This window comes from Gorilla gorilla, chromosome X (genome assembly GCF_029281585.2).
Source record: "Gorilla gorilla gorilla isolate KB3781 chromosome X, NHGRI_mGorGor1-v2.1_pri, whole genome shotgun sequence".
Lineage (NCBI taxonomy): Eukaryota > Metazoa > Chordata > Mammalia > Primates > Hominidae > Gorilla > Gorilla gorilla.
The window spans coordinates 105,287,235-105,309,432 of record NC_073247.2 but is presented as its reverse complement, the minus strand read 5'-3'; the positions used below and the strand labels follow the sequence as shown (position 1 = coordinate 105,309,432).

At 38.6% G+C, this 22,198-nt stretch overlaps 1 pseudogene; it reads right to left on the bottom strand.

Annotated features, from left to right (window-relative positions):
- Positions 1-3,402: 3,402 nt before the first annotated feature.
- Positions 3,403-21,288, bottom strand: LOC134757906 (uncharacterized; annotated as a pseudogene).
- Positions 21,289-22,198: the final 910 nt, after the last annotated feature.

The window sequence follows — 22,198 nt, the reverse complement described above, 5'->3', positions numbered from 1 at the left end:
ATCCAAGTGCTATCAAGATCTAGGACACTACCCCATAAAGTTCCTCAAGGCACTTGCCAGCCAATCCCTTTCCATAACCCTAAACTTCCATCCCCTAACATCAAATATCGTCTAATATTTGTAGGGGAGAAAAAGTAATATATTTTCCTCACCCATCACAAGGTTCACGGCTGAGATCCCTATAGCAAAAGACAGTAAGAGAAAAAGATAGATTTATTTGACATTAGTTCTATGTGACACAGGAGCATTCAGAAATTAAGACCCAAAGAAACAGGGAATCTGAGTATTTTTAGGGACAGTCATGTAGAAATATGATTGGAGGACAAAAGGATATGATCTAATGGTAATAAGCTGGGCTGAGGAGAGACTTAGCAAGGCCTATTTTATCAGATTATTATCTGTCTCTGTCTTCATTCCTTTCCTGTGGGTGTGGAGAGGACCCATCTGGAATGAGAGTCTTATAACCTATTTCAGGGGAAAGTTAGCTGGGTTGTATGGCCCACTTCAGAAATAAGGGGATGAGGGGAGTTCTAGTTTCAATGGCCCACTTTAGGAGAGAAGGGAGTAGGAGAAGGTCAGAGAGACCTTTCTGCTTCTATTTTTTTTTTAATTTCCTCCAGCTTAAAATACTCAGTGTGCCATATTTTGGGTAACATGTCCTGAACCCCATCATTTTTTTAAATATAGAGTATTTTAGCCTTTTTTAGAACTTTATATAAATGAAATCACATAAAATTGTATTATTTTATGTAAGGCTTCTTTCACTCAAAGTAATGTTTTTGATATAGATCCATGTTTTTTCAGATTTATGAAAGTTGTTGCATGTATTATCAGTGTGTTCATTTTTTTAATTGTAAAGAACACACAACATAAAATTTACCATCTTAACAATGTTTGAGTTTAGCGTTGAATAGTATTAAGTACATTCACATTGTCATGCAATGGATCTCCAGAACTTTTTCATCTTACAAAACTAAAACTCTATAACCATTAAGCAACATTTTATTTCCCCCTCCGTCTGGCCCCTGGAAACCACTATTTTGCTTTCAGTTTCTATAAATTGGATTACTGTAGATACCTCATGTAAGTGGAATCATACATTTGTGACTGACTTATTTCACTTAGCATAATGTCTTCAAGGTTTATTCATGTTGTGGTATGTGATATGTAGCCTTTTCTAAGGCCGAATAATATTCCATTATATGTATAGACCACATTTTGTTTATCCATTAATCCATGGACATTGGATTGCTTCTACCTCTTGGCTACTGTAAATAATGCTGCTATGAATATGGGCATGTAAATTTCTCTTTGACATCCTGAGTTGTATGGTAGTTATATTTTTAACTTTTTAAGGAAACATGTATAGTTTTTCACAGTGGCTGTAACATTTTACATTTTCACCAACAGTGCATGTATTAGGGATCTCCAGAGAGAAAGAACAAATAGAATATATGTATATATGACAGGGAGTTTATTAAGGAGAATCGGCTCACACAATCACAAGGTGAAGTCCCATGATAGGCCATCTGCAGACTGGGGAAGAAAGAAGCCAGTAGAGGCTCAGTCTGAGTCCAAAAGCCTCAAAAGCAGGGAAGCTGACAATGCAGCCTTCAATCTGTGGCCAAAAGCCCAAGAACCCCCAGCAAAACACTGGTGTAAGTCCAAGAGTCCAAAGGCCAAAGAATCTGGAGTCTAATGTCCAAGGGCAGGAGGAACAGAAGGAGCATCCAGCATGGGAGAAAGATGAAAGCCAGAAGACTCAGCAAGCCAGCTTATTCCACCTTACTACACCTGCTTTGTTCTAGCTGTGGTGGCAGCCAATTGTATGATCCCCACCCACATTGAGGGTGGGTCTTCCTCTCCCAGCCCACTGACTCAAATGTTAATTTCCTTTGACAATGCCCTCACAGACACGCCCCAGAAAGAATACTTCACCAGCCATCCAGTCATCCTTCAGTTAAGTTGACATCTAATATTAACCATCACAGTGCATATAAGTTCCAATCTCTCCACATCATTGTCACCATTTGTTATTTTCTGTTATTTTTTATAGTAGCCATCCTATCAGATATGAGGTAATATTTCATTGTGGTTTTGATTTGCATTTTTTAATGAATAGTGATGTTGAGCATCTTTTCATATGTTTGTTGTAAATTTGTATATCATCTTTGGAGCAATGTATTCAAGTCCTTTGCCCATTTTTAAATTTAGTTATTAGAATTTTGTTGAGTTGTCAGGTGTATTCATTGGGGTTCTCTAGAGGGACAGAGCTAATAGGATATATATATATATGTATGTATATATGTATATATATGTATATATATGTATGTATATATGTATGTATATATATGTGTGTATATATATGTATATATGTATGTATATATACGTATGTGTATATATATGTATGTATATATATGTATGTGTATATGTGTATATGTGTATATATATATATAGAGAGAAGGAGAGTTTATTAAGTATTAACTTACATGATCACAAGGTCCCACAATAAGCTGCCTGCAAGCTGAGGAGCAAGGAGAGCCAGTCCAAGTCCCAAAACTGAAGAATTTGAAGCCCAATGTTCAAGGGCAGGAAGCATCCATCATGGGAGAAAGATGTGGGCTGGGAGGCTAGGCCAGTGTCTCCTTTTCACATTTTTCTGCCTGCTTTATATTTGCTGGCAGCTGATTAGATTATGCCCACTAGATTAAGGGTGGATCTGCCTTCCCCAGGCCACTGACTCAAATGTTAATCTCTTTTGGCAACACCCACACAGACACACCCAGGATCAGTACTTTGCATCCTTCAATCCAATAAAGTTAACACTCAGTATTAACCATCATAAGTCCACCCATTGTCAACTTGAACCCATACACACCTGAGATAATATATAATCTTCCAATAAAGACAATAAGGCCATAATTATGCCTAACATAATGCAGTTATCCTTCATACAACTGGAAACACACCAATCCCCAACTCAAATACTATTACATAATGTTAACAATACTTAAATGCTGATATGAAGTCAGTAAATCTCATGTCACATGATGAAGGAAAAGGAAATACAATGAAGATATTTTCTTTTTTTGTTTTTTTTTTGAAGTTTTATAAATGTCAGTTTTATTTAAAACTCTCTAGAATCTTCAAACTGTTTATTTCAGCTGTTAGCAGAAGGACCATGGGATTTGTAGTCTGAAGACATGCCACATACTAGCTGTGTAAGCTAAACAAGTCTCATAACCTTTTTCAGTCTCAGTTTACCTGTTTCAAAACTAGAGCTAGCAGTATAATACTATTAGCAATGTCTCACTGGTTCCTTTTTTTTTTAGTTTTCTTAGTACAAGTGTATACATGCATAAACATGTTTTTAGCAAAAGAAAGAGGAAATACTCATGACAATTACAGTCCACGTTTCTGCAGCTGGTTACGTGGTCATAGCTGGTATTGATGACTACCTTATTCTACTACCCATTCTGTATTCCCTTTGCCTTCAGCAAGCACCTCAGCAGGTTGTGTTTTACTTTTTCCTGGTAGAGTGACCCAAATCTTCATTCCTGAGGGGTCTGGGCCATTTGCAGTCCTGCCTGGATTGGGCTGTTGTAGTTTCCCATTGACCTTAATCACAGGGCATGGTAATACTAAGTGATGCACCAATGGATCTTCTGTATTCCATGCATTTCTTACCTCCATTGTGCAGTGGTAGACTGATTTCATCTTGATAGCCCAGGTCATCACCTTAGCCAACAGTGCAACTCTCTTTGTAGTCTGTTGCCTTAAAGGTAGGAGGAGCCCAAAGTGTCCAGGTGGCAATCCTATCTTCCAGTTTAATGGAAGCATTCCTCCCTCTGGAACTCAGACCTCTAGACCAGCAGAATGTAATGTCACAGGAACAGGAAGCAAAAGTTTTGCTAATGGATCACTAGGGGTGATGGTGAGTGTTGCCACATCCACTTCCACACCTTGATTCCTGGACCTGTGAATTCTGGCTATGAGAGAAAGAATACCAGATATTGGATGCTGATTCAGAGCATACGTGGCCTTCTGGAGAACTTTTCCCCAGCCCTCCAAAGTATTGTCACCTAGTTGGCATTGTAATTGTGACTTCAAAAGGCCGTTCTATCAATTCAGCTGCTTCAAGATGATGGGGAGCATGGTAAGACTGGTGAATTCCATGAGCGTGAGTCCACTGCCGCACTTCTTTAGCTGTAAAGTGAATGTTTCAGTCAGAGGCAATGCTGAGTGGAATAGCATGATGGTGGATAACGCATTCCGTGAGTCCACAGATGGTAGTCTTGGCAGAAGCATTGTGTGCAGAATAGGCAAACCCATATCTGCAGTAAGTGTCTATTCCGGTGAGGACAAACATCTGCCCTTTCCATGATGGAAGAGGTCCAATATAATCAACCTGCCACGAGGTAGCTGGCTGATCACCCCGAGGAATCATGCCATCTCGAGGGCTCAGTGCTGGTCTCTGCTGATGGCAACTTGGGCACTCAGCAGTGCCCATAGCCAGGTCAGCCTTGGTGAGTGGAAGTCCATGTTGCTGCGTCCATGCCTAACCTCCATCCCTGCCACCGTGGCCACTTTGTTCCTGGGACCATTGGACAATGACAGGGGTGGCTGGGCAAAGAGGCTGATTCTCCTTCCATGCAGAGTGTACAACCAGGGGCACTGCTCACAGCTCTGCCCACTGGGAAGATTTCCCTTCACCACTGTCCTTCAGGGATGTCCTAGAAAGGGGCTGTAGTGATGCAGCTGTCCACTTTTGGATGGTGCCTGCATATTGTGCAGAACCATGTGTGAACCAAGCCCTAGTCTTCTCTTCCTCTGTCAAGTGATAATAGGGAACTCCCCATGAGGCCATCAGTGCAGGCTGCGGGAGAGAATGCAGGGTGGTAGAATTGGACAGCATGGGCGTTCGAGTCACTTCATCATTTAACTTACTTGTGCCTTCAGGACCTGCTCGAGCCTGATCACCTATATACCACTTCAATTTGATGATGGGATGCTGCTGTGCATGACCCACAGATGGGTCAGAAAGTGCCCAATTTATGATAGGAAGTTCAGGTTGCATGGTGACTTGATAACCCATAGTCAAACGTTCAGTTTCTACCAAAGCCAAGTAACAGGCCAAGATCTGTCTCTCAAAAGAAGAGTAGTTACCTGCAGAAGATGGCAGGGCCTTGCTCCAAAATCCTAGAGGCCTCCTCTGTTATTCACCTATGGGGGCCTGCCAAAGGCTCAAAACTGCTTCCCTATCTGCCACTGACACCTTAAGCACCATTGGATCTGCTGGGTTATATGGCCCAAGTGGCAGAGCAGCTTGCATAACATCCTGGACCTGTTGCAGCACCTTCTCCTGTTCTGGACCCCACTCAAAACTGGCAGCCTTTCAGGTTATTCGATAAATAGGCCAAAGTAATACAGCCAAGTGAGGAATGTGTTGCCTCCAAAATCCAGATAGGCCAACTAGGCATTGTGCCTGTTTCTTGGTTGTAGGAGAGGCCAAATGCAGCAACTTATTCTTCACCTTAGAAGAACTATCTCGACAGGCCAAACACCAATGGGCCCCTAGAAATTTTTCTGAGGTAGAAGCTCCTTGAATTTTGTCAGATTTATTTCCCATCTTCTGGCATGCAACGGTCTCATCAATAAGTCCAGCGTGTTTTCTACTTCTTGCTCGCTGTATCCAATCAGCATAATGTCACCAATATAATGGGCCGGTGTGATATATTGCAGAAGTGAAAAGTGATGAAGTTCTCTCTGAATAAGATTATAACACAAAGCTGGAGAGTTGATATGCCCCTGAGGTAGGACAGTAAAGGTATATTGCTGGCTTTGACAGCTGAAGGCAAAACACTTCTGGTGGGCATTATGGACAGGAATGGAGAAAAAAGACATTTGCCAAGTCAATGGCTGTATACCAGGTACCAGGAGATGTGTTAATTTGCTCAAGCAATTAAACCACATCTGGTACAGCAACTGCAACTGGAGTCACCACTCTCTTAAGCTTACGATAATCCACTGTCATTCTCCAAGGTCCATCTGTCTTCTGCATAGGCCAAATGGGAGAGTTGAATGAGGATGTGGTAGAAATCACCACCCCTGCATCTTTCAAGTCCTTAATGGTGGCACTAATCTCTGCAGTCCCTCCAGGGATGTGATATTGTTTTTGACTTACAATTTTTCTAGGTAGAGACATCTCTAATGGCTTTCATTTGACCTTTCCCACCATAATAGCCCTCACCCTACCAGTCAGGGAGCCAGTGTGGGGGTTCTTCCAGCTGCTAAGTATGTCTATGCCAATTATGCATTCTGGCACTGGGGAAGTGACCACAGGATGAGTCGTCTGAGGACCCACTGGACCCACTATAAGTCTAACCTGAGCTAAAACACCATTAATTACCTGACCTCCATAAGCCTCTACTTTAACTGGAGGACCACAATGACGTTTTGGGTCCCCTGGAATCAACAACAACTCAGAGGCAGTGTCTAGTAGTCCCTAAAATGTCTGATCATTTCCCTTTCCCCAATGCACACTTATCCTGGTAGAAGGCCAGAGGTCTCCTTGGGGAAGGATGGGAGAAAGATTCATTGCATAAATTGTTGATAATGTAGTGGGGTCCTTCCTCAAGGGGGCCCAGCCTCCCCTTCATTCAAGGGATTCTGGGTCTGGAAACTGGCTCAATTCTGGAAATTGATTGAGGGGCTATGATTCTCTGTTTTTATAACTCAAATTAGTCTTTCGTCCATTCAACCTAGAAGTTTTCTGCTTGTATAAATTAAGTAAGAAGGCAGTAGGCTTCCTATCAATTTCACTTCTAGGAACACCATGATTAATTAGCCAATGCCAGAGATCTAAAAGAATCAGACTATTCTGATTGTGGCTTTGCCTCTGCTGTCCATTATGGTAGCTATGCTCACATTGCCTTTGATGATTGAATTCCACCACTTGGCCCCTGCCACCTCGGGATCTAATTATTCCCATTGTATTTAAATTTTGTTGTTGAGTGACTACAGTTCCGCTTTTAGATCTGATGTACAGAGGAGAGCAATTATAGGGCTCTTTAGAGATGCAGGTACTGCCTTCACAAATCTCTTTTGCAAGACATTGGTCAAGCATATATCTTCTGGACCCTCCCAGCTGGGATGTGTAGGTCTAAAGTGACTAATCCATTCCACTGTCCCAATCTCACTAAGCCTTTGGATCCCTTTCTCTACATTAAACCAAGGGAGATCAGGCATTTCTAGTTCACTCACAGTGGGCCATCTTTTAATCCATTTTTCACCTAACCAAGCAAATAAATCATTAAACATTTTTTAACTTCCCTAGCTACAACATTGAAAGCAAAGTCCCTACTTAGTTGGCCCATATCAACAAATTCAGCCTGATCCAACTCTATGTTCCTTTCACCATTATCCCATACACTTAATATCCATTCCCATGCCTGTTCTCCAGATTTCCGTTTATATAAATTAGAGAACTCAAACAGTTCTCTTCGAGTGTAGCACACCTCCTCATGGGTCACACTCTCAACCTCAATTCCAGGGGCCCACTAGGACTTTAGTCTAGTTATAGGTCTAGAAGCAAACATGGGTGTTGAAGGTGGCTCCTGAGGAGAATCAACATTACTTAGCCTGGCAACTGCCTCAGGGGAGTGCATGACCATTGCTTCAGGCAACACAGGGTTTATCTCCTCAGACAAAGGTGGAAAGGCTGATGGCAGCATGGGTCAGGGAGGGGATGTGGCCACTACTGGGGATGGGGAAGCTACTCCTTCTGGCAAAAAAGGTTCATCAGGGTTTACAAACTCAATGCCCCCATCTTCATTAGGATCCTCCCACATGTCCCCATTCCACGTTGCAGGGTCCCATTCTTTTCCAATCAATGCCCTTGCTTTAACAGTAGACACCTGGTGAGGCTGTGCATGCATCTTTCATTTCAGGTCAGCTACTTTCATGATAAGAACTTGTGTCTGTTTTTTCACAATTTTAGCTTTTTCTCTACAGGAGGTAAGATTCACTCAGGCCAATCTTAGCAGTTTTGAGGCTCAGTATCTGCTTCTGATGCCAGGGGACAGAATCCCTGAGTTTATCATTTTCTTTCATCACTTTGTCCACTGAACTTAGGAGCAACGAACCAGCTTCATCATATTCCTTGGTTCTCCACATATGGTCAAAGGTAATATGTATAATGTCACTAAACTCCTTGTCTCTCACAAGTGTTGACTCAGGAGTATCAAATGCATTTATTTTGCATAACTCTCCAAATAGTTCACATCAAGGACTATCAGTGTTCTCTATACTATTAAAAGTAGAGTCCTTAGCATTTTGGGGTCTAATCTTATTAAGCAGCCAAAAGAACTCTATCCTTAATATTCTGTTCCTCTAAAACCACTCCTGGTACTGAAATCTATATTTGTCAGCGTTCTCTAGAGGGACAGAACTAATAGGATATATATATATATAGAAATTTATTAAGTACTAACTTACATGATCACAAGGTCCCACGATAAGCTGTCTGCAAGCTGAGAAGCAAGGAGAGCCAGTCTGGGTCCCAAACCTGAAGAACTTGGTGTTCAAAGTTCAAGGGCGGGAACCATCCATCATGGGAAAAAGATACAGGCTGGGAGGCTAGGCCAGTCTCTCCTTTTCACATTTTTCTGCCTGCTTTATATTCACTAGCAGCTGATTATATAGTGCCCACCAGATTAAGGGTGGATCTGCCTTCCCCAGCTCGCTGACTCAAATGATAATCTCTTTTAGCAACTCCCTCACAGATACAACTAGGATCAATACTTTGTATATTTCAATCCAGTCAAACCACATACATTTTTTAAAATATATTCTGGATGTTATCCCCTGATCAGATATGTGGTTTCCAAATATTTTCTCTCCTTCCTTCAGTTGCCTTTTCATTCTGTTGATTATGTCCTTTGATGCACAGCAGATTTTTTAATTTGTTGTAGTCCCATTTATCTAGTTTTGCTTTTGTTGCCCAGGCCTTGGTGTCAGATTCAAGAAGTCATTGCCAAATCTAATGTTATAAAGCATTTCCTCCATGTTTTCTTCCAGAAGTTTTATAGTTTCAGGTCTTACATTTAGGTTTTTGATCAATTTTGAGTTATTTTTCGTATTCAGTGTAAGGTAAGAATCCAACTTTATTCTTTGGCACACAGATATTTCGTTTTCCAGAACCATTTTTTGAAGAGACTGTTCTTGCTCTATTAAATGATATCCTCATCAAACATCAAATTATCATATATGTGAGGGTTTATTTGGGGGCTTATCTTCTATTCAATTGGTTTATATGTCTATGTTTAAATCATTACCACACTGTTTTAATAACTGTCACTTTGTAATAAGTCTCAAAGTCAGGAAGTGTGAGACCTCCAAATTTATATTTCTTTTTTGAGATTGTTTTCACTATTTGGGATCCCTTAAGACTCCATGAATTTTCAAATAGATTTTTGTATTTCTGCCAAAAATCCCATTGAAATTTTGATAGGGATTGCACTGAATCTGTAGATTGCTTTAACTGGTGTTGACATCTCAACAATATTAAGTCTTCCAATCCTTGAACACAGGATACCTTTCCATTTATTTGTGTCTCGTTTAATTTTTTCAGCAATGTTTAGTAGCTTTTAATGTACAAGTGTTTTGCCTCCTTGGTTACATCTGTTTTTAAGTAGTTCATTTTTTGGATGCTATTATCAATGAAATTGCTTTTTATTTTTTTTCAGTTGTTCATTGTTAATGTATAGAAAAGCAACTGTTTCTTGCATGTTGATTTTGTATCTTGCAACTTTGCTGAGTTCTTTTATTTAGAAATTTTAAGTGGAGTTTGTTAGCTATGGGCTTTTCATATGTGGCCTTTACTATACTGAAATAATGCTCTTTTATTTGAAGTTGGTTAAATTTTTTCATCATGAAAAGGTGTTAAATTGTCTAAAATCTTCTTTTTTGCAACAATAGTATACTTATCTTTATTGCCAACTCATATTTTATTATATGCATATAACATGCTTCATTTAGCTGTTCTCCTCTGGAGGGATACCTGGTTTGTTTCCAGTATTTGGTTTTCATGAATAAGCAAACATATTTTAAACAAGCCAAATTCAAACCAACAAGCCCCATTTGCTCTTGATTTCCAGTGCAATTCATAATTGTATTTGTTGGGTTTCTTACCTGCTCACACATGGCATTTGGCTGTCAGTGGCCTACGTTCTTTCTAAATAGCATTTAAAACTTTCTAAAATGTGAACCTACCTAACTTTGTGTTTTGTTCATCTATATTAACAACATTCTACCTACTCTCTTGTTATCCCTTAAATATGATGAATCCATTTTCTCCCTCCATCTGTACTAACAAAAACAACAATGCGTTCTTTCTGTATTTGTTTCAAAAGACCCATGCTTCCTGGTGAACTTAATGGAAGTTTGTATATGCCTCCCATCTATCTAAAGGATTATTCATTTATAACTCAATAGATAACAGGACACAGCACCTATGGGCTCCCTTTGAGTGCCAGTATCTGTTTTTCGTTCATTTATTCTTCTCGTTCATCCCTTTACATATACCCAATAAGCACTTACTATCTGTCTTTGGGCATAAGATGGTGACTAAAACATAACTCGTGCTGAGCTTATATTCTAGTGACACAGATAGATATCAATCAAAATAATTGCACAAACATATAATTAAAAACTGAACTAATAGCAAGAAAAAAACAGAGCTATTATAATATATATCAAGGGGACATGATGTTTTCTTGGGGCAAATTCAAGAAAAACTTCTCAAAAGAATTGACATTTCAGAAGAAATTTAAATGCTTGGTAGAAATTAAGCAGGTGAAGCAGGGAAAGTGTGTGGAAGTGCAATCTAGGCAGAAGAAACAGCTCATGCAAAAGTCCTGATATACAGGGAAGTATAGGGAGTTTGAGAGCTGACAGAAGCCCTGTGTGGCTGGAGAACAGAGAACTATCGGGAGAGTAAGGAGGTTAGGCTGGAGAGAGCTGGGCAGAGTCATTCAGGGCCTTCATAAGGCAGATTAAGACTTTTGGGCTTCATCCTAAGAACAACTGGAAATCACTAAAACTATTTGTGTTTCTAAAAATCACTCTACTTACAATATGGGGTACAGGATGTAATAGACAAATGTGGATGCAGGGAGAAGTCTAGGAGGCTGAGGCTGTGTCGTAGTCTGATGATGGATGGTTATTTGGACTACAGTACCGGAAGTGGACAGAATCAAAATTTAATTGGAAGGTAAAATTGATAGGAATTGGTAGTGAGAGGTAGCTGTGGATCTTAGGGGATTTTAAGGATGATTTCTAGGGTTTTGGCTTGCGTGAGTATGTGGTGATAATACCATTCACTTCCACACACAGTAATCCCCACTTGCATGGTCTTGTACATACTCCCAATCTCTGATGCCAACACATTTTTTCCGAGATATGCTTTTTGTCCCTTAAAGTTATGGGTTACATTGTGCAAAGGTATGGTAAAGTTGTTATACTTCTGATTATGTGAGTTGGGACACTGCCGTAAGTGAACACCCCTTCTGTACTAACTTAACCAAAGACACTTTAGAAAGAATCAGAAAAAGAACACTGATACCTACCTTACGGAGTACAGGGGAGTGTCATAGGCATAAAGTTCTACTGTGGCTCTAGAGAGTCTTGAGTAATTCTGTAAAGGAGTACTTCCTTGTGATATCTGAGCAATTTGGTAGCTGTTCTACAGATCAGCAGGGACTTAGTTATGCATGAGCTGCCTTCTGGTGGCCTCTCATGGAAATTGCCCAACTGTTCATGGGGAAGGGAATTTTATGAAATGGAAGAGTTCAGTCATTCAGAAATAGCTGGACCAGAGACTGCATTTGGAAGTTGTGAAAGAAGGTGGTGAATCTCAAATTAAAAGGATTGTAGGGAACGACTAGATATGTTATTAAGCGAAGAAAGCCCTTTACTCCCTGTAGGCCTAAGTCTTGCTCTGTCACAGCAGGGATTACCTTCAAGGAAAGATGTATCAACCAAGGAAAGCAAGTTAGATTGAATTATCAGAGTCCAAATCAAGATCTACATTACACAATACATTGTCAATCCATGTACTTGCAGAGACGTTATTGGCAATTCATTAGTTTCACAAAGATACACTATTTCTAACTGGAAATAGGATGTTTTATTTTCCTGTGACTCTTGCTTTCTTCTGCATTACTTTTTATCCTTTGTCTCAAGGGGATACTTCATGAGATGAAAGAACGTGAGATTTCTGAAAAGCCCGTCTGCTTTCTACTTTTTTTTTCACTAGACAACCTATTTGCTTTCAAACTCATATTGAAACAGGACAGGCATCCAGTTTTACCTAATGCCAGCCAGCTACACCGTTGTTAACACAAGTCATAAAGTTATGAGTTACAACAGGAAATTTATTCATCTGTTTAAAAATAAACATAGCAGGCCGGGCATGGTGGCTCATGCCTGTAATCCCAGCACTTTGGGAGGCCGAGGCGGGTGGATCACCTGAGGTCAGAAGTTCGAGACCAGCCTGAACAATATGATGAAATCCCGTCTCTACTAAAGATACAAAAATTTGCTGGGCGTGGTGGCATGCGCCTGTAATCCCAGCTTGTCAGGAGGCTGAGACAGGAGAATCACTTGAACCAGAGAGGTGGAGGTTGCAGTGAGCCGAGATCGTGCCATTGCACTCTAGCCTGGGCCACAAGAGCAATACTCCGTCTCAAAAAAACAAAAACAAAAACAAAAACAAATAAACATAGAATGTACCTAAAATTCATATCAAGGCTAGAAATTCAAGTTTAAGAGTAATATTTGAATTTATTATTATTCAAAATCAAAAGAGGTAATAATAATCAGCTAGGTACATTTTGATAGCACCCGCAAGGTGTTCAGGTAGTTAAGGTAAAGGCCAATTTAGGGACCTTGTTTTGCTGACTGAATCCAGGTAATGACACAGGAATAAAAAATATCTTACAATCATACACTCATTAGTTTACTGAAAGAATTGCTTCCCTAAGCATGTAATTTGCTACCAGGAAGGGTATAGGGCATGGGATAGCTCATGGAAATAAAAACTCTTAATGAGAGACATAATCCCACTGCACAAATAATAGTTCCTTCCAGAACTCTTTTCCTTATAAATTATCAGCAGGAAATGTCCCCATCAGCTTGAACAACTATCAGGAGAATTTGTTTGAGAATTATAATTTTGGACTTGATTGGTGCTTGTCTTTTTTCATTTTAACTTCTTTCTGTATGGGAAAGAGTCACCTTTAAAATCTAATCTTTAATGTTCTTTAGACACAAAAATATATCAATTCAAAAGTATATTTAAAAGTTTTCTATGTAAAAATATGGTTAAAAGCCATTTTCAAAATATTGCAATTTTACTACCTAGTCAGAAAATTTATATAAGCAGTGGGTGAAAAACATTCTTCGGGGCCCATTCTAAATGAAGCAGATTCAGCATTTCTGCAAGGGATATTGAGGTTATTTCAGCCAGCAGTGTGCCTATTCTCACATTTTCCTCAGAACTAGTCTTCCAAATGCCTCTTGCAAAGACACCTGCATTTTCCCCGCACGTAGAGCTATAATGGGTTTTTAAAGCTCAGGGCATAAATGTCTATCTCTGTTTTATGATTCACATTTTACGCATCTTAATTAGCTAAGTTTTATTTTCACAAGTAAAGCCTTCTTAGGATTGAAGTCTCCCTAGCCATACGGATACTCCCTCCACAGGAACCACAGAACAAAGATGACAAGTGAAATGCACTTACTTTTATATAGGATTTCTATTTGTTACTGTTGGATTTTTGCCTGTAGCTTGCCCTGTAAAGTGTTGGGAGTAGGCTGGTAGATATCTGTTTACCTTTAAATCAAATTCTTTTCTTCAAATGGACAGAACCCTTTAAAATAGGAAAAAAAAAAAACCTTAGATAATAAATTTGATTTTATGCATCACACTGTTTTCAATGGAAATAGTGTACGTGTAATGTACAGTGATTGCTGAACTGAAGAAGTGTTTTTGTGTAATATAGATGTAACTTTATTCTCTGCAATCCAGCTACTTCTCTTCACTTTTTATAATAATTAAATCTTTGGTACCTGATACCGATGAGATACTATTTACTGTGGTCAAAAGCAACAACAGAATTATATCACCCACTATCTGTCTTATTTCTCAATTTAAATTTCTTTGCATCCTATGGGAAAATTACTGGGTAATGCACAAGTATCACCTCAGTACATTTCATCATTTTCTCTTCTAGAAAATAGTCACACATAGTAAACCTTGAGTTACAATGCAGGCAGGTTGAGAGTTGCTAGGTGATAGGAGAGATTGAAGTCTTGGAGGAGGAATTTCAAGGCATAAAGCATTGGGATATGTTGCTTGAGAAATAGCATCATTGAATAATAATAATTCTTTTTCTTTTTTAAAAGCCTCATAGAAATCTACCAAAATCATGCAACTAAACAAAGTGAGACTGGACCCACATCATGAAAAGAAAGGATTACCTACCTAGAACACATTGAAAAAAAAGTTTGAGATGGTGACAAATCCATTGGACATCTGAGACAGTTTACATATTTGTCTGTGGTTCTCTGATGTGCCTTGTTTGATAAACTCAGGGTGCAGTGTCTTCCCATGGGAGACATCGAGGATAGGACAAGTGGTGTTTCTATTGAACAATGGTTTGCCCTTGCCCAGTAGACATTGTGAATCATGTAACTGTGTATCCCTCTTCATGGTGCGTGCCAGAAGGTTGACAGTCAACATTGTAGACTAGCTTTTCCTATTCTATAAGGTCTTCATGGAATGTTCTTCCTGGCTAATCCCACTTATTTAGTTCTCCTCTACATTACTGCTTTCATTTCTCCTTTGCCTCATATTCTCACTTATTTTCAATTTATGTTCTCTTACTGTATTGCATGCATCTTTATAGACTGCTAAGCTGCCTTATGACACTTTTGGAACAAAGCAAGAGAGAGAGAGGGAGTGGGAAAAAGAGGAAGAAGGACAGGGAAGGGAGAGAGGTGGGAGAGGGGGGTGAGAGAGAGAAAGAAAAAGATTGAGTAAAAGCAGCATGGTTGATAAAATTTACATTATCTCCCTGGTGAATTCAAACTGCTGACAAGAACACATGATGATAATTACAGTTAAAAAAAAAAAAGAACAATATACACACACCACACCTGAATCAGGCCCAGTACTGTCCAACCTGGCACCACAGTCAGTTGCACGTTCTTCAAATAAAAACTAAATCTTGGACCATATTTCATGTAGTATAGTTATATTTACCCCTTCATCTCCCCTGCTATTTTATTGTTGTTGCTTAAACTTTTAATTATTCAGAGCCCTCAATTAACTGGCATTATTCTTCATTTGACTTTTAGTGAAAATGGCAGATAAGAAGAAAACAAATTAATTTTTATGATTTCTTTCTTAAACCTTGTTTCTACCACAACATGATCTTGTGTTTGTCACCTTCAAACAATTGTTCATGCCATCTCTGAGCTCTGCAGTTGCTATTTACTTTGCTTCTAATGCACTACTGCCTCACCCAGCAGATTAGCAAACTACTAATCTTTCAAGTCTTAGCTCAAATTATCATCATTTAAGAAATCTTTATGAACCACTTCCAAACTGGATTGGATGTTTCCCTATGTATGAACTGCCATAAGATCTTGTACCTCCATCTATTGGCACACACTATATTGAATCTATCTATATGTTTTTCATCCTACTAGATTCTAAGGGACTTGGGGAAAGAAGTGTGTATTACTTATTCATTGTTGTGTCCCCAGTTCCTTTCATAGTATCTCTTTGTAAGAGGTAATTGATTGAATTAATGAAAGAATTGCCTGTGTACGTTGTTTAGCAGTCTAAATGGTTAGAGCTTCAGATGATCTAAACAAGTTGAGAAAACGATTATCTCTTTGACCATTTTATGATTTGGCTAATTTTAAAACGGAAAGCATCAGAATTTCACCTCAGTAAATATATCTGTCTATATGTCCCATTTAGTGGTTATGCAGCTGGAAAAATTCTGTGATAGTCCTTTGTTGTTAAGTAAACTTAAAAGGGCATTCTTCTGTGGGTGATAGCTGTCCCACAGAGCACTTGCTTTTGGCCTATCTTCACTAAGCCCCAAATAACTGGGCAATTTTCCCTCCAGTGTCTGCCTATGTCGAAAAACACTCAGTAATTGTTTTCAACCCTGTGGAGGCAGTTAAACTCTTCAGTTGGTGAAGACACAACCCGATGATAGAACTACTGAATCTTCCAGACAAAATCAGTAACACAGAGACAATCACTGCATGCTTGGATTTTGCACCATACTCCAGATGAATTTCTCATTATTCTCAATATAGTGTTGTCAGATCCATTTCTAAAATGCAAATGTCATGAGATGCCCTGATGTGCCAAGTCCTGAAGTATCACTACATTAATGGAAATCTAAAATTCTAAATTTCTCATCCAAATGAACAAAAAGAACCCCCCATTATTTTCAAGCTAGCTCAAATAGGCCAGGTGTCAGAGTTTATCTCCTTGGCGAATTTCAGAAAACATTTGTCCTTTACCATGGTCACAAAATTGTGCAGCTAGAAAATATGTTTTCCCTGAACATGTGACAGAGAAAATTATTACACAGGAGGAGGTTAATGAAATTGTCTGTCAGTGGAGTAAATAATGAGGAAAGGAGAGCTAGGTATTAGGTTAATTAGAGGCTTGGTTCCCTAAATTATGTCTTGTTAGAGGTAGGGAATATAGTCAATGTGTTTAAGTGAAATCAGATGAATTGGATTTAAGCAACGCTGCACACCCAATACTTTGATGACTATGAGATAATTTGTGTGTTTTTCTCTTAAATTTTATGATTAAAGGTGTAGACTATAGTAACATTAAAACACGTTTTTCTGTTTGTGTCATAATCTACCCACTGTGAAATAAGTAAAAAATTTAACAGCCATTTATAAAAGCATGGCATATATTCTGCTGAAGTTCACATCTTCCAGTTGTATATTGCATAATTTTCAAAATCAGAGTGAAAAAAATTATGTAATTATTTGAATTAGGAAATAGACAGTTACGTATTCAGAGCTTAAGTGAACTTTAGAATTCCTCTAGAATACTTTCCCTCCCCCGACTGTATAAGTTAGAAAATGGAAAGTAAAAGAAATTGTGTTTTGCCGTGTCATATAGCTCACTGGTCCCACACAGACACAGAAACACTTTTCTTTTTTGGAATTTTTCATTTTTCTTAAATGATAGATTCAGGGTGTACATGTGCAGGTTAGTTACATGAATGTGTTGTACAATGGTGAGGTTTGGGTTTCCATCATACAATAGTGAATATTGTAGATGAAATTCACTAGATAATTTTTCAAACCTCATCTCCTTCCCACCCTCCCCCATTTTGGAGTCCAAACTGTTTATTATTGTTCTCTCTATGTCCATGTATACCCATTGTTTAGATCGCACTTATGAGTGAGAATATGCAGTATATGATTTTCTATTTTTGAGTTATTTCACTTAGGTATATGACCTTGAACTCCATCCATGTTGCTGCAAAATACATTATTTTATTATTTTTTATGGCTGTGTGATATTCCAAATTGTATACATACCACTTTTACTTTATCCAGTTATCCATTGATGAAATACTCAGGTTGATGACTTTGCTATCGTGAATAGTGTTGTGATAAACATACAAGTGTAAGTGTCTTTTTGATATAATTATTTCTTTTTCTTTGGGTAAATATCCAGTAGTGGGATTGCTGGGTCAAATAATAGCTCTATTTTTAGTTCATTGAGACATTGCTATGCTGTTTTCCATAGAGGTTGTACTAATTTACCTTCCCACCAACAGTGTGTAAGTGTTCACTTTTCTCAGTATCTTCAACAACACCTGACGTTTTTGACTTTTTTAGTAAGACCCATTCTGACTAGTGTGAGATGGTATCTCATTGCGGTTTTGATTTGCATTTCTCTTATGATTAGTGATGTTGAGCATTTTTTATGCTTGTTGGCTGCTTGTCTGTCTTCTTTTGAAAAATGTCTGCTCATGTCCTCTGCCCAATTTTTAATGGGGCTATTTGCTTTTTTCCTGTTGATTTGTTTTAGTTCCTTATAGATTTGTTTGATGTAGGCATTTAACACTATAAACTTTCCTCTTAGCACTGCTTTGGGTGTATCCAAGAGATTTTGTATATTATGATTCTATTTTAATTTTTCTCAAAATTGTTTTTGATTTCTGCCTTAATTTACTTGTTTTTCTCAAAGTCATTTGGTAGCAAGTTTGTTTAGTTTTCATGTACTTGTGTGGTTTTGAGAGTTCCTCTTGATATTAATTTCTAATTGCATCCCACTGTAATATGAGAAGGTGCTTGATATGATTCCATTTTTTGAATTTATTAATACTTGATTCATGGCCAAGTATGTGGTCAATTGTGGAGAATATCCCATGTGCAGATGAGAAAAAATGTATATTCTGCAATTGGTCAATAAGATGTTCTGTAAATGTCTATTAGGTCCATTTTGTCAACATTCCAGTTTAAGTCCAGAGTTTCCTTGTTAATTTTCTGCATTGATGATCTATCTAGTGCTGTCAGTGGGGTTTTGAAATCCCCCACTATTATTGTATTAAAGTCATTCTCATTTTTTTAGGTATAGTAGTGCTTGCTTTATAAATCTGGGTGTTCCAGTGTTGGGTGCATACATATTTAGGATAATGAAATATTCTTGATGAATTGAACTCTTTATAATTACATAATGTTCTTTTTATCTTTTTTTTTTACTGTTGTTGGTTTCAAGTCTGTTATATCTGATATAAGAATAGCAACTCCTGTTGTATTTTGTTTTCCATTTGCATAATATATCTTTTTCCACCCTTTTACTTTGAGTCTGTATGTATCTTTTCACATAAGGTGGCTCTCTTTTAGTCAGCAAATGGTTGGGCCTTGTTTTTAAATCTAATTTGCCAATCTATATCTTTTAATTGGAGCATTTCAGCCATTTACATTAAAGTTAATATTGATATGTGAGGTTATGTTCTTGTCATAGTGTTGTTAGCTAGTTGCTTTGTAGTTTCAATTATGTAGTTGCCTTATTGGATTTGTGACCTTTGTACTTACATATGTTTTTATGGTGGTAAGTATTGTCCTTTCTTTTCCATGTTTAGAACTTCTTTGAGCATTTTTGTAGGGTTGGTCTAGCGGTGATGAATTCCCTTAGCATTTGTCTGATTAAAAATATTTTATTTCTCTTTCCTTTATGAAGCTTAGTTTGGCAGGATATGAAATTCTTGGCTGGCATTTTTTTTTCTTTAAGAAGGCTAAAAATAGGCACTCAATTTCTTCTGGCTTATCAAGTTTCTTCTGAGATGTTCACTGTTAATATGATGGGATTTCCTTAATAGGTGATATGACATTTCTCTCTAGCTGCTTTTAATATATATTTTTTTAATTTCATGTTCACCTTAGATAGTCTGAGGAGTATATGCCCTGGTGATCGTTATCTAGTGTAGTATCTTATAGTTGCTGTCTGAATTTATTGTATCTGGATGTCTACCTCTCTTGCAAGATCAAGAAAATGTTCTTGAATTACTCTCTCAAATATGTTTTACAAATTGCTTACTTTTTCTTCTCTCTCAGAATGCCTATAAGTTGTAGGCTTGGTCACTTTACATAATCTTATGTTTCTCAAAGTCTTTGTCCATTTGTTTAAACTCTTTTTTCTTTCTTTTTTCTTTTTTTTTTTTTGGTTGGGTTTATTAAAAAGACTGGTCTTCCAGTGATGAAATTATTTCTTTTGCTTGGTCTAGTCTATTGCTTAAGCTTTCAACTGTATTTTGAAATTCCTTCAGTGAATTTTTCATTTCCAGTAGTTTTTTGTTTGTTTGTTTGCTTGCTTGCTTTTAATATATCTATCTTGTCTTTCATATCCTAAATTGTTTTTCTGGTTTCTTTGTATTGGTTTTCAACTAACTCTTGGATCTTCTTAAGCTCCCTTACAATCCATGTTTTGAAATCTTGATCTGTCATTTGTGACTTCATTTTGGTTAGGATCCATTTCTAGAGAGCTAGTACAATCTTTTGTGAGTGTCAAAGCACTCTGTCTTTTTGTACTGTCAGAGTTCTTGTGCTGTTTACTTCCACCTGAAGAAGCCCTCTCTTTTTATTTTTTAATTTGCTATTGTTTGAATGGGACTTTTTAATTTTCTATTATTTTTCCCCTTGAGGGTGTGACTATAGTGTATATTGTGTATGATCATTTGGCTTCCTTACTGGGTACGTTCAGCGTGTTAAGGATCTGGGGTTCCTTGGTTATGGATAGCTTTTGTGCAGTGGCTTTCTTAAATGCTGCTTGTTGTAGTGGTGTATTGGGCATAAGGTCCAACAAACTATCTTCCGTGGGGCTAGCAGTGCAGAGGTCCCAGGAAGCTTATCTCATACACTAGCAATATGCCCTCTGACAGCAGAATGTTTTAGTTGGTGGTGCAGTTCAGTCTCTAGTCCATTGGGTGGCAATGAAAAGTAAGAGCTGGTTTGTTCTCCAGTAACCTGATGATGAGTGGAAGAACCTGCATGGACTAAGGTGATGGAGGGAATTCACTGGGGGCACACTGAGGTCTCAGGGAGAGGGGCATGAGGTGCTACACTAGCTTCTTGTCCTGGTCACCAGGAATGAGGTCTGCTTCTCTATCATGCCCCTCTCACAGGACTTGCTACCTTCAGCTCATATAGGCACTGTCCTTTGTCTCCCAGCAGCAATGTGACCGAGGTCTGCAAAAATGTCCCTCTGGTGGCTATCACTGAAATGGTCTCAGAGGAGAGCCTCTTCCCACAGTCCAGAGCAGACAGCTCTGTGGCTTGTCTGTACTATGTTGCTGGGACACTGATGCTCTGTGTAGAGGTGGGAGATAAACCCTGCCCTTCGTGCAACATATGTGTTCACAATGTGCATAGACATTGTGAACAATGTCTATGTTCACCTTATGCCCTGTGTGGCATGGGCTCACTTCCAGCACAGGTCTAGCCACCATAAGTAGTCCTGAAAAGGTTGTTTCCAGGTACACTCACAACGGTCCCCAGTGGGGAAGGCCTCTGCTGCATCCACAACAGTCGACAGGGGTAGCGGAAGCTTACCCCTTTTCCACATCCATTTCTGGCCACTGGTGCTGGTCCCTTTGGAGAATGGTACCTCACCGCATTTCCCTTTTTCCAAAGGGCACTTTGATGGGCTGCACTCTCCCTTCTCATAGGGGCAGCCGATGCTGAGTGCTAGATCTCCAGGGGATCCCACAGCTTCCCAGGGTCCTTCCAGTATCCTGTGGTTGCCAATGTCAGAGCAGTTTCTACTCTATAGGTAGCTACTGTATGTTCACCTTATCTTATGTAAAGTGCCAATTTACTGAGCAGGAGACAAATACGTAATTGACTATTCCCCCACCTCCTCCTTTTCTCTTGCAACATGTGAATTACCATACCCTCCCTTTTTCCCCTCCAGCCCATTTTTCCCCCTTAAATATTGAAGCCCTCAAATTCATCACAGACCACAGACTATTTCTGTGATTCTGTGTTTGTTTATTTGTTTATTTCCTTCTGGGCATGTCCCAAGCCTTGGCAAAATAAACTTTGAATTGATTGAGACCTGTCTCAGATACCTTTTGGTTTACAAGATTGTAATGTTGAAATCATGATTCCCACACACCGAAAGCACTTCATACTGCCTTTCTCTTCATACTGTGCTGTTGTGGGAAATGAATCTTTGAAAAATTGAAAACTTTATTTTATTTGCATTTTATAACTTCTAGTCTGGCTATGCCCCTTAGAATTTTCAAAAGAATATGCATGAGAAAACTAGATGTTTTATCCATGTAGCAATCTCTCATCACCACGTACACACAGGTAATATTGATTTCAGTATGAGAGAGTAGGACACGGGTAAAATCAATCAGACCTGTTGAGGGCTTACTCTCAATGCGGCCTTTAAAAGAGTAGCTTGGATTTGTGATGTTGTTAGAAAAAGATGGACTATACAAATAGAACTGTAATTTTGAAACTAAAATCTATCACTTTGATGAAGGGATTAGGTTTGGGGGGCAAAAAGTGTCAGGAGACTGGGTAATATGACTTTTTTATATCAACTGAAGTCTTGATTATTAAAGAT